The sequence below is a fragment of the Lolium rigidum genome, chromosome 4, assembly GCF_022539505.1.
Source record: "Lolium rigidum isolate FL_2022 chromosome 4, APGP_CSIRO_Lrig_0.1, whole genome shotgun sequence".
Classification (NCBI taxonomy): Eukaryota; Viridiplantae; Streptophyta; class Magnoliopsida; order Poales; family Poaceae; genus Lolium; species Lolium rigidum.
This window is the reverse complement of record NC_061511.1, coordinates 39,320,804-39,331,869: the sequence shown is the minus strand read 5'-3', so window position 1 is coordinate 39,331,869 and position 11,066 is coordinate 39,320,804. Positions and strand designations below refer to the sequence as shown.

Genomic DNA, 11,066 nt, shown 5'->3' with positions numbered 1-11,066 from the left:
ATGAAAAACAAGGACGCCGTATTCTTTGGAATTAATGGAGGGAGTATTTTCTATTTGTTAAATGATTGTAGCTGCCACTCTCATTAATGGTTGATGTTGTCTTTCTCTCTTGTGAGCATGTTTTGTAAACTGGTATACCAGTATCAAAGCTGTGCACCGTTGCCTGTTTGGGCTTTATTACTTTAATGTCATTCTTTCTATTTTTTAATGCATGCCCTGAATATGATTAATGTTGACAAGTCGTTGTTGGCAAGCTTGTTGTTGATAATTTCGATTAATGAAGTGTTAATTATTCATCTGTTTATGTGGTCAGGTTTAATGGATACCGCAGAAAGGATGCATATTATGATCTGTTCCGTGCACAGATGCACACAGGTTTTGTGCATTGGAATGTCGGGGTGGGGCACATGGCATCATTCAAACGAACCATATCAGAAACATTTGCTGCTGCCTATGGACGCATTGATTACGTGGGCGTTTTCAAGCATGTGATAAAAGTGGATTTGAAGGCCCCGTCAACTATAGATGAAGTCGTGGGAAGTGGCATCATGAGCATCAAGTACCTACTGGCCGCCACGGTGGCAAAGGAGCTCGGGCTGCTCGACCACTACAGCGACATGCGCAACAAAGAGCAGTTTTTGATACAGTACTACACCTATGGTTTTCGTAGGCCTGAAAATTTGGAGTATCACCTCCAACACGTGATAGTTCCTCTGATAATTAAGAAGTTGTCAACAGAGAGGTACTTGCTAGTGGTTGATAACCTTGAGCCGCCACTTGAGATTGCCAGTTTTACACGGGATTGTGGGCTTCCTCCTCCCATGTGGAAAGATTCTAGATGGGTCATCTCAACCAGTTATCATGATACCTACAACAAGAGCAAGTCAGAAGATGATGAAGTTATATCCATTGACAGTGATAACAAGGTTGTTATTCTTATCCTAGCTGCGTTGCACCAATCAGCCGACTACATACTAAAAATGATGAATCAAGAAAGCAAAGAGCATTGGCATCGCGTGGCCCTTGATTGCTTCCACTACACCATGGCTATCTTTGCCAAACATTCACAAGCTGTGGATGTTACCTCGGATGAGCTCATCCACCAGTGGGCCGTCGAAGGCATCCTACCTTGTCAGTCTATTAAGGCAAAGGAAAAAACCAGCTTCATCAGCAGCAGCAAGTGTTCCTATATGCATCGAGTTGGGAGGATCATCCTTGAAGCGTTTAAGGAGTACTCTCTATTGCAGCTACCATTTTCACCTGCTAATGAAGCTAATGAAGCCACATGTACTGCTGCACAATTTCTAGTCTACCATGCCCTCATTGCAGACAGCATCACAGTAGATGAACTATCTGATAACAAGAAGAAATGGGCCTCCTTTTCTGGTGACCATGGATGGCATGTAAGCCGAGAATGGTTGTTGAGCCAGGAGGAAGAAGCCAGGGGTACCACTGCACTTATGCTAAGAGGCTGCTCGCAACAATCACTCATACTTTCCAAACTAAATCAATTATTACCTAAACTCTGCTTTCTTCGTGTCCTTGATCTTTCCTATACTCCACTAGAATCACTCCCTGGTTCCATCGGCTGTCTCCAAAACCTTAGGTTGCTCTCACTTCGAGGCTGCCATGATCTCAAAACTCTCTTTGTTTCCTCCACAACTAGTGACCCATATTCAACAAAAAGTACTAGTTCACCATTGTCCAGTCTATGACAGCTTGAAATCCTTGATATGAATGGAGTTCCTTTTTCTCATCTGACGCAAGATGTAGCCAACCGAAAGAGCAATTTGATATATCTCGACATGTCATATTCACAGATAGCGGCGTTCCCTCCCAACTTCTTCCAGGCCATGTCAAATCTTGAAGAGCTTATTCTTGTAAACTGCTCCAGCCTTGTGGAGCTACCTCCTTCCATGGTTGCACTATCCAGCCTAACTACCCTTGAGATCACAAAGACTCGAATAAGATACTTCCCCCATAAGATATTTGAAGAAATGCAGAAGCTTCAGTCGCTTAAACTCATTGACAACAATAACTTGATTTCACTTTCAAGGCCAATCTCTAGGGTCCATACAATCAGATTGGAAGGGCATCATAACCTGAAATCCTTCTCGTTGATTGGCGCACCTCTTATTCAACACTTGTCCTTGCGTGGATGTACAAAACTTAGGTCCATCGAGCTCAAGAATCTTGGTGCTTTGGAGGAGGTTGATTTGTCAGGTACATCTATTGAGGAGCTCCCTGCAGATATCCCTAATGGTCAGCAACTCAGACGATTGCTCCTAGTGGGTGTCCCGTCTCTGTGGCGATTTCCTTGGCATATGCTAGAGAGACTTCCAGAGGTGTTTTACTTGGATCATTGCAACGAAGGAAATGGTAATCACTTTGATCAAGTTTCTCAAGTGTGTGTTTCCGACACCATGTTCTTCTTTAGCTTCAGAGAATCTTGCGTGGATCTAGTAAGAGATGGACGATTTTTCCATTCTTTCTATGTTCGAGTCGCTCCATGCAGTACAAATAACATGAGATTACAGCATGAAGGAATGGTTGATAACCAGTTGCAAGAGTTGGTGCAGAAGCAATTAACATATATGGATGCATATAGCAGTTGCTATGCACAGGAAATTGAAATTGTGTCACAAAATACAGTCCAGCAAACTGACCGCCATGTGGAGATCACAGGGATGCGACATCCACCTTCTGGTTTATACAGTCTTCTATCTGTCACTAAATCAGTATCAGTGACATGTGATACTGCTATGGAAATTTTGTCTGATTGGAGCAATTTCCATGATCTAGAAGAATGCGAGCTACTTTGTTGCCATAAAATGGAGCAAGTTTTCAAGTATTCTTCAGGCTTGAAAAATCTACGAAATGTGCATGTCTGTAATCTGACTATCTGAGAAGTCTAGTTTCGTTCTGCTCTCTATTCAGTAGTATTGCCTTCAGTTCATTAGAGCACCTGCACTTGGAGTACTGCCCAAGATTGGAGGCCATGATGCCAGATGCTGTAACACTACCATGTCTTAAGACACTTGACATCCTATTCTGCTACAACCTGAAGAAAATTTTCAACAGCAGTATTGATCTGCAAGATGATACATATCAGCTCCCGAACCTCCAAAGGATACGTCTGCAAGATCTGCCACTGCTCCAGCAATTCAACAACAATGAAGCCACCGTAACAGCACCCATGTTGAAGGAGTTTCACGTCCGGGGATGCTGGAGCCTCCGAAGCCTCCCGCGTCTACAAGATCGGCAAGAGATGGTGAAGGTGAACGGTGAGAGGAGCTGGTGGAGCAAGCTCCAGTGGGTCTCGACCTCACACTGCAATAGCTACGAGCCCAAGCTTCCACCGAAGTTCGCCTCCTTCAACGAACGCACCAAGGTGACCAGCTACCTCAGATGAATCAACCTAGGCTTATCCATACATCTATTCATCCATCAATTGGTACATGTTCATTCCTCCCGGTGTATACCATTCACCACGAGTTCCTAAGCACCTGATTTATGTTAGCAGTGTTCCACAATAAGATACACCCATTTTATATATGTCAACTACCCTTGTGTCCATCCGACACAAGTGGAGATATTCTACCACTGCGTCAGGCCCGCCCGTCATGTTTATTATTCTTGTGATAAAAAATATATATTATTGGAGTGTGAGATATTCTATATGTTTGGTGATGTATGTGTGTCGGTGTGTGACTTGAGATGTAATAAGCCATGTATTGTTGACGTTGGTGAGATATATATATGTAACTAGATGATTACCCTGCGCGTTGCCGCGGGAACATATAGGTACACTATCAATGAAAAACTATATATAGAAGAGCTAAACTGAATCTTTACGTACCTTCTCAATTTTTGGAATTAATACGATTTGAGAGTTTGAGAAAGCATGGTACTATTTGACTCAATGTTACAAATCACGAATGAATACATAAATTTATTGCAGATATCACACTATAGTATCTAGCTTCGTTCGACGATAGGTGGAGATAAAGTCATTGGTCCAGAAGAGAATAGGCAAACTTAGTCTTCCCCATGTTGGAAAATATTCGGTGGATTCTTGGGAGGCTCATATTTTCTAAATAAACACAAATTAATATACTACATATAGGTGGAGATAAAGTACATGTTTGTTTATTTATTTATCAAGCTGGAAAACAGCTTGATTTGTAATTTGAAATTGTTTTGGTGTATGTGATGTCTTAGACATGAGAAGACAAATATGTAATGTGAAGACAGCCTAGTTAAGTATACGAAGGCAAGGCAGTATGTTCTTCTCATTATCAAGGATTTATGTTTTTTTTTTGCGGAAAGGACTTTGTATTACTCAAGCTCTCAAGCAACAAAGTTGCAATCGTTCCGGCATAGAGCTGGAATATCACCAGGACCCGACCCAGGCCAAGTTTTAGACTGCGCCTGACTACGATCAAAGTTTGCCAACACATGGCTTACATTATTTTACACATGGCTGCTGGGGTGATAATTCCCCCATTTCGATATTTTTTATTTTACACACGGCTAATAGAAACTAACTCCATATTGCACCTGGATGAGAGAAGTTGCTTAATTTCCTGGACAATGCCTGCAAAGGGAGATCGGTCCAACTCCGGCGATCGGATCATCTTCACAGCTACACCCTGGCTGTGTATTTTCCTACAAGTCTGACTTACCAGCATTACATTCTGGTGGTAGCATTCACGCTCTCTAATCATGTCTGCTCTTATCAAGTCCAATATGCCTGAGTTCAGTTATCCAAGCTTCTCTCACATATGTTGTCATAATCAGGTGTGAATGATTGGATGTTGGATCCGGACAAGGATCTTGAGGCATTCGAGATGAGCCACAGCAGGAGGTTCCTAGGCGAATGGCAAGCTGCCAGTCTGTCACCCCACAGACAACTGCATATCCTCTCACCAGTCTCTGCTAGGTAATGAACTTGTAGACCATGCTGTTTTAACTCGTAATGTACATTGTAGTTTATCGTGCTAAGCCCTGAGCATCACACAGATCAGCGGTAAACTCAGCGGATCAGCGGTAGAACTCAGATCGGAAGTCAGGTCTTCTTCTTCAATCTAAAAACTTCAGCGATCTTGCCGTGAGCACCACCCTTCAACAGGACGAAAGACAACACCACCTGATATTCCTCTCGACGTAGTGCATATGCATCTCAATATAAAACTCACTGGCGGAGCTACTCAGGGGCCGAACTGGGCCATGGCCCGCCCATGATTTGTGCAAAAATACCTATGCCTAAGCATCCCTAACCCAATCCACTAGCAGAGCAAGGCCAGCTAACGAGCAACCAGACCGGCAGCCTAGCAGCGAGCACGAGATCGAGTTTGTGGGTAGCGAGAAGAAAATTTAATAAATACATATCCCAAAAGACATCTCGTTGGGTTTTCTCAAAATACGGTATATAAAGTTATCGCTGTTAGCTAGGTAGCTAACTTTGTTCGTCAGTTTAAAAGATCATGGATCTCGGCTAGCACGCATAATTTTTTTTCCTCCAAATTCTTAGCTAGCTACTACCATGTTCCAGAATAGATTTAAAAAAAAATCCAGCAAATGCTGGCTTTCCATATATTAGAAGAGGAAATTCCTACAACAACTTATCATAGATGTCACCCGGCCGCCGCCGCTTCGACCGTAGTGCTGCCCGCACAGCCACAACGACCACCAGAACTGCCGTAGAAGATCGGGGCTGCCGTCCCGGCGCCCGCTGCAGCAGCGCGCCGTTTAGGGCGTCGCGCCGCTCCAGCCGGAGACCCCCGCACGCGAGGGAGGAGGGTCATCGCTGCCGGCTACCAGATTGCGCCTGGTGGCTGCGAGGGTAGCGAGCGAGGAGGGAGGCGGGGTCTTGTGGATGCGGTGGGTCGCCCGTGTCTGCCCCCTAAGAGCAACCAAATAAAGATTCTTTTTTTAGGTTAAATATAAGAATTTTGGTAGGCTATTTTAACCGATCAAAATATTTTGTATTTAGGAACGGAGTTAGTATTTGTTACTAGAATGATTTGTTATAGAGATATGTGCATATTGTATTTTCCCGTGGGGTTCCTGCATATTTACATCTGTACATGTACTATATATATTGTGGCCTTTGGCCCCTGAGTAATACAAGTTGCTATTTGTCCAACATGGTATCAGAGCTAGGTTAGCTATTTTCGCAACTTCTTTTTTTCGTCCGCCCGTGCCGTCCGCCCCCTGTCCTCGCACAATTTTCACTCTATTTCCCTCCAAAAAATTTAGCTAGTCAATAAAAATATATGAGATTTCCTTTGGTTGGCCCGCCCAGTTATTTTCTTGTAGCTCCACCACTGATAAAACTATTGAGCGTCAAGCTAATCAGGCCATAGAAAGGAGACCAGGTTCATCGCATGAAGAAAAGTGAACCAGGCTAATCTGACTGGTTGTGGTTGAGGAGGCTTCGGCATCTGATCTATCTTTGGATACGATGCGATTCAGTTGAGGAGGTGGCAAAAGTTGGAGAGCACCATTGGCTGCCGCCGGAGTAGTGCGTGCTGGGTTTAACCAAGCCGGAACCTGAGGCAGCTTGCAGCCAGAATTGGAGGCAGCGAACAACCGGAACCAGAACTGCACCCAAATCTCCTAGCCGGTCGTGCTAAGCCCTGAGCATCACAGATCAGCTGTAAACTCAGCTGATCAGCGGTAGAACTCAGATCGGAAGTCAGGTCTTCTTCTTCAATCTCAAAACTTCAGCGATCTTGCCGTGAGCACCACCCTTCAACAGGACGAAAAACTACACCACCTGATATTCCTCTCGACGTAGCCTTTGCCAGCTCTACCGCGTCGGCGGCTAGATGCATGTGGAGGCTTGATTATGCTGCTGCTGTCGTCCCGTGGGGTTTTCTGTCGTCATGGGAGAGAGAAGAGGAGTCAGGGCCCCGGTCAAGCTTTTAAAAGGCTAGTCAGCTATGGAATCTGTTTTTTTTAGGGCACCTATGGAATCTGTTAGCATAAGGGAGGAACGAAGAGTGCAGAAACCGAGCGAGCAATGGATGTTGGCCCAGTCGACCCAGAGAAGCGCGAGACGGAGGCCCAGTTCGGTTGGATGAAACGTTTTTCACTCATGCGGTGGCAGTGCTAGTAATCTTGACTCGAAAATAGGGGCAATTTCAAAACGGACGAAAAAAGGGGCGAAACCTTACTTCCTTTATTAGTAGGTAAATCTGTTTAATCTCCTCAGGCAAAAGGGCTGTACAACGACATACAGGTTTTTCACATGGCAGAGAAAAAGTTAGAAAGAAATGGGATTTTTGATATTTTTCCCTCGTTTAGGCTCAGCAATTTATTGAGAATTTATGCAATCAGCATTTATCTATCAATATATTGTGATGTGATGTCAATCTGCCGTACAAGTTTGTTAAGCCTTGTTTCTTCAAGTAATTCATGTTATGATTGTTGTTGACTGTATGATATCTCACAGAAATAAAAGAAAGGAAATGAGCATATTTACTTGGAACTGCATGTTTTCCTTCGATCTTTTAATAGACTAGCAGTTTTTTGTCATCTTCTCTTTATTTTGCCACTAATCCCCTTCTCAGATTTCTACCCAGCTTCGTTGTACCCCTTGAAGTTTGATAATGGAGGATTCTTCATCTTCAACTAGTCCACTTGAATGTTGGAAGGTCTAGCTCAGCAGGACAAGAGTTGAACCTGTACATGACTGGAAAACTGGTTACCAACATCATCTGTAGGAGTTCCCTTCTTATTATACAGGTTTTGTTATATGAGGAAGTGAATAATACAGGTTGTTTTCGCTCGATTAAGCTCAACTTATTTTACTGCACACACCACATGCAAACTAATATTTGAGAAGAGGCAGATAGGAAAAGTATACATACATCCTCTTGGAGACAGCTATCGCCAGGTCTTGCAATTGCTTTCAGTACTTTCATAGTCCAAGAAAATCGATAACCTTAGCTGGGACATATCATATGACCTGATAGATTTGAATAAACATGCTGCTTACTGCACATTTATTTAGCATTACAATCGAGAGAAATCTATTTCCAGAAACTAGAGCGAGTTGAAGTGAATCAAATATCTTAGCTCAAAGAAAGATGAATAGAATGCTTACGGTGGCCAATAAATACCACAGATCAATTTCTTCAGTGCTGAAAGTTTCTGGTTTTTTATCTTTTATCTGTCATTTATGTTGAACATTTGCGTTTTTTCATTGTGTGAACTATATTCTATGTGCTTTAGTATGGTACGTGAGACATGGATTACGGTTTTCTATAGGTTTTGAACTATATATTATTGTATGGTGTGTGACTTATTGATTTCGGTATTCTTTATCACCATATGGGTATGATCTCTATCTGAAAGTCTCAACTATATGTGATATGATGTCTCTTGCATATTGTTGCTATACATGTTGCTTATTTGAATATATGAGGCCACTCGAACCTATGTGTGGTGCATTTGTATTCAAATGCAAATTACTTATACACATCTAGGGGGAGTGCCTCCATGTTTTCGGCAACATGTTGATAAGTGATATTGGAATTCTATTTCAAATCCTAGTGTTGTCATCTAACACCAAAAAGGGGGAAATTGAAAGAACATTTCCCTACCATTAAGGTTTTGTGTGTTAGATGACAACATTAGCGATGGTTTAACAATGTGTTAAGTGGTGCAGGGTATTCATGGTATGTTTGACTCATATGCATCAAACTAAAAATCTATTGTATCAATCTATGCTGAAAAGAAAATGCAGGAAAAATCCCCAGGCCGGATAACCCAGGCCGGATTATTTGGAATAATCCGGCCCCCAAATTTCGGCTAAGGAATTGGCAGATTTGCTCTCACTATACCCCCGGATATTTGACCGGATTATTCAGGAGGTTGGATAATCCGGGCCAGATTATTTGGAAATATCTGGCCCCCAAAAATCGGCTAAGGACTTAAGAAATTTGCTCTCTGACATGCCCCCGGATTATTGGCCGAACATTTTGAGGAGGCCGGATATTTGGGCAGGCTGGATAATCCGGCCCCAACTTAGGTCGGATAATCCGGCCCCAAGTATCACCAACGGCTTGATTTCCTGAAGGGGTATAAATACCCCACTTCATCCTCAAGCTCAAGCTGCTCGTTTTTCTCAAGAACACCACCTCAAGCTGAGCCACCAAAATCTCTTGATCTCCTCCCGCAACCACCAAAAGCTCTTGATCAGAATCGAAGGAGATGACCCCGATCTACTACTTCACCGAAGCGATTTGCATTTCTCCCTCATTCACTTGAGGGGCCCTTTGGCTAGTGTTTATTTGGAAACCCTAGTTGTTGTTTACTTCATTGATAACTTGTTGTTGTGCTGTAACAGCCTTGGGAGCCTCCAATTCGGTTGTGAATGTGTGCCCCAAGAACCTTGTAAAGGTCTGGTTTCCGCCTCGAGTAAATCCCTTAGTGGACACGTGAGCTAGGCCTTTGTCGCGTTGCTCACCAGAGAATAGGGTGAGGCATTTGTGGCGTTGGTTAGACCTTTGTGGCAACCACACCCCTCCAACGTAGACATACTTCCCCTCAAAAGGAAGGAACTACAGGAATCATCCCGTGTGTCTCCGCGTGCTCCACTCTCGGTTACCTCTATCCTTTATTGCATTGTTGTATCTTTCTTAGTGGTAACTTGCTTAGTTGTGTAGCTTGTCATTTAGGTAAATTCACATAGTTGCATATGTAGAGAATTTACCATTGTGTCAAGCCTAAATTGAGAAAAGAACTAAACATTTGGTAGCACCTATTCACCCCCCTCTAGGTGCGGCATACGATCCTTTTAGCATCGAAGGTGGCTAGACAAGAATGACTCGTGAAGAAATCGTGGAGATCAGTTCGACGGTAAAAATGAGCCTGAGGACCTCCACGTAAGAACAGCGGCGAAGATATCGATACACTATTGAAAGATTGGAAAGAGTGCCCTGCGCCGGGAAAGAAGTGAAAGCCTACTCCGCCCAAAGAGAATAAGAAAAAGCTACCGACACCTCGCCTTGGGGTATGGAAAAGTATGTCCGTGTTTTGGGACTTGCCGTACTGGAAAATGCTCGATACGCCTCACTGCATTGATGTTATGCATATCACAAAGAACGTGTGCAAGAGCTTGCTTGGCACTCTGCTCAACATGCCGGACCGGACCAAAGATGGGCCGAAAGCAAGGCCCGACCTGAAAGCAAGGCACTGGTGGTAAGGCATATACCGTCGGCGCACTAGCAGGAGCGCTGACGGTAATCCAATACCGCCAGCCTATTCCCATCGGCGGGCGCTGGTGTGCCGGGGATAAAGGAAATAGGTGCGCCGGCGATAGGTCTTTCCCTAGTAGTGCGGCCAACCCCCACCCTATGCACACTCGGGCTAAATCAGGATTTCAGCTACCTCGCAAGCATCTAAATTTTCATGCCCAATCATCTATCTCTCCTATTCCTCGCGCCTATCGATCTGCTCTAATTCAAGATCCTCATGGGCCTCATGCAATGAAAGAGGAATTTGATGCTCTCATCATTAATGATACATGGCCTCTCGTACCCTCTCCTCCCGGTACCAATATCATACGCGGCAAATTGGTTTATCGCCACAAATACAACTCCGACGGTTCTTTAGCTCGCTACAAAGCATGGTTGGTTGTGCGTGGTTTCTATCAACAAGAAGGCATTGATTATAAAGAAACTTTCAGCCCCGTGGTTAAGCCTGCCACTATTCTCCTTGTTCTCTCCATCGTTGTCTCCTCCCACTGGCATGTTCATCAACTCAACGTCAAGAATGCTTTCCTTCACGGTACCATTTCCGAAACAGTCTATTGCTAGCAGCCAAAGGGTTTTGAAGATCCCTCTGCACCTTCTCATGTTTGTCTTCTGCAGAAATCATTATATGGGTTGAAACAGGCTCCAAGAGCTTGGTTTCAACGGTTCACAACATTCACAACTTCTGTTGGTTTTGTTCCCTCACGGTGTGACACCTCTCTATTTATTCTTCACTCTAATTCTGGAAATTCATATCTACTTCTCTATCATCCCAATCTCTTCTTCACTCAATCATCTCTA

At 43.7% G+C, this 11,066-nt stretch overlaps 1 pseudogene; it reads left to right on the top strand.

Moving 5' to 3' along the window:
* The first annotated feature begins 407 nt into the window (after positions 1-407).
* LOC124646939 lies at positions 408-3,412 on the top strand (annotated as a pseudogene).
* Positions 3,413-11,066: the final 7,654 nt, after the last annotated feature.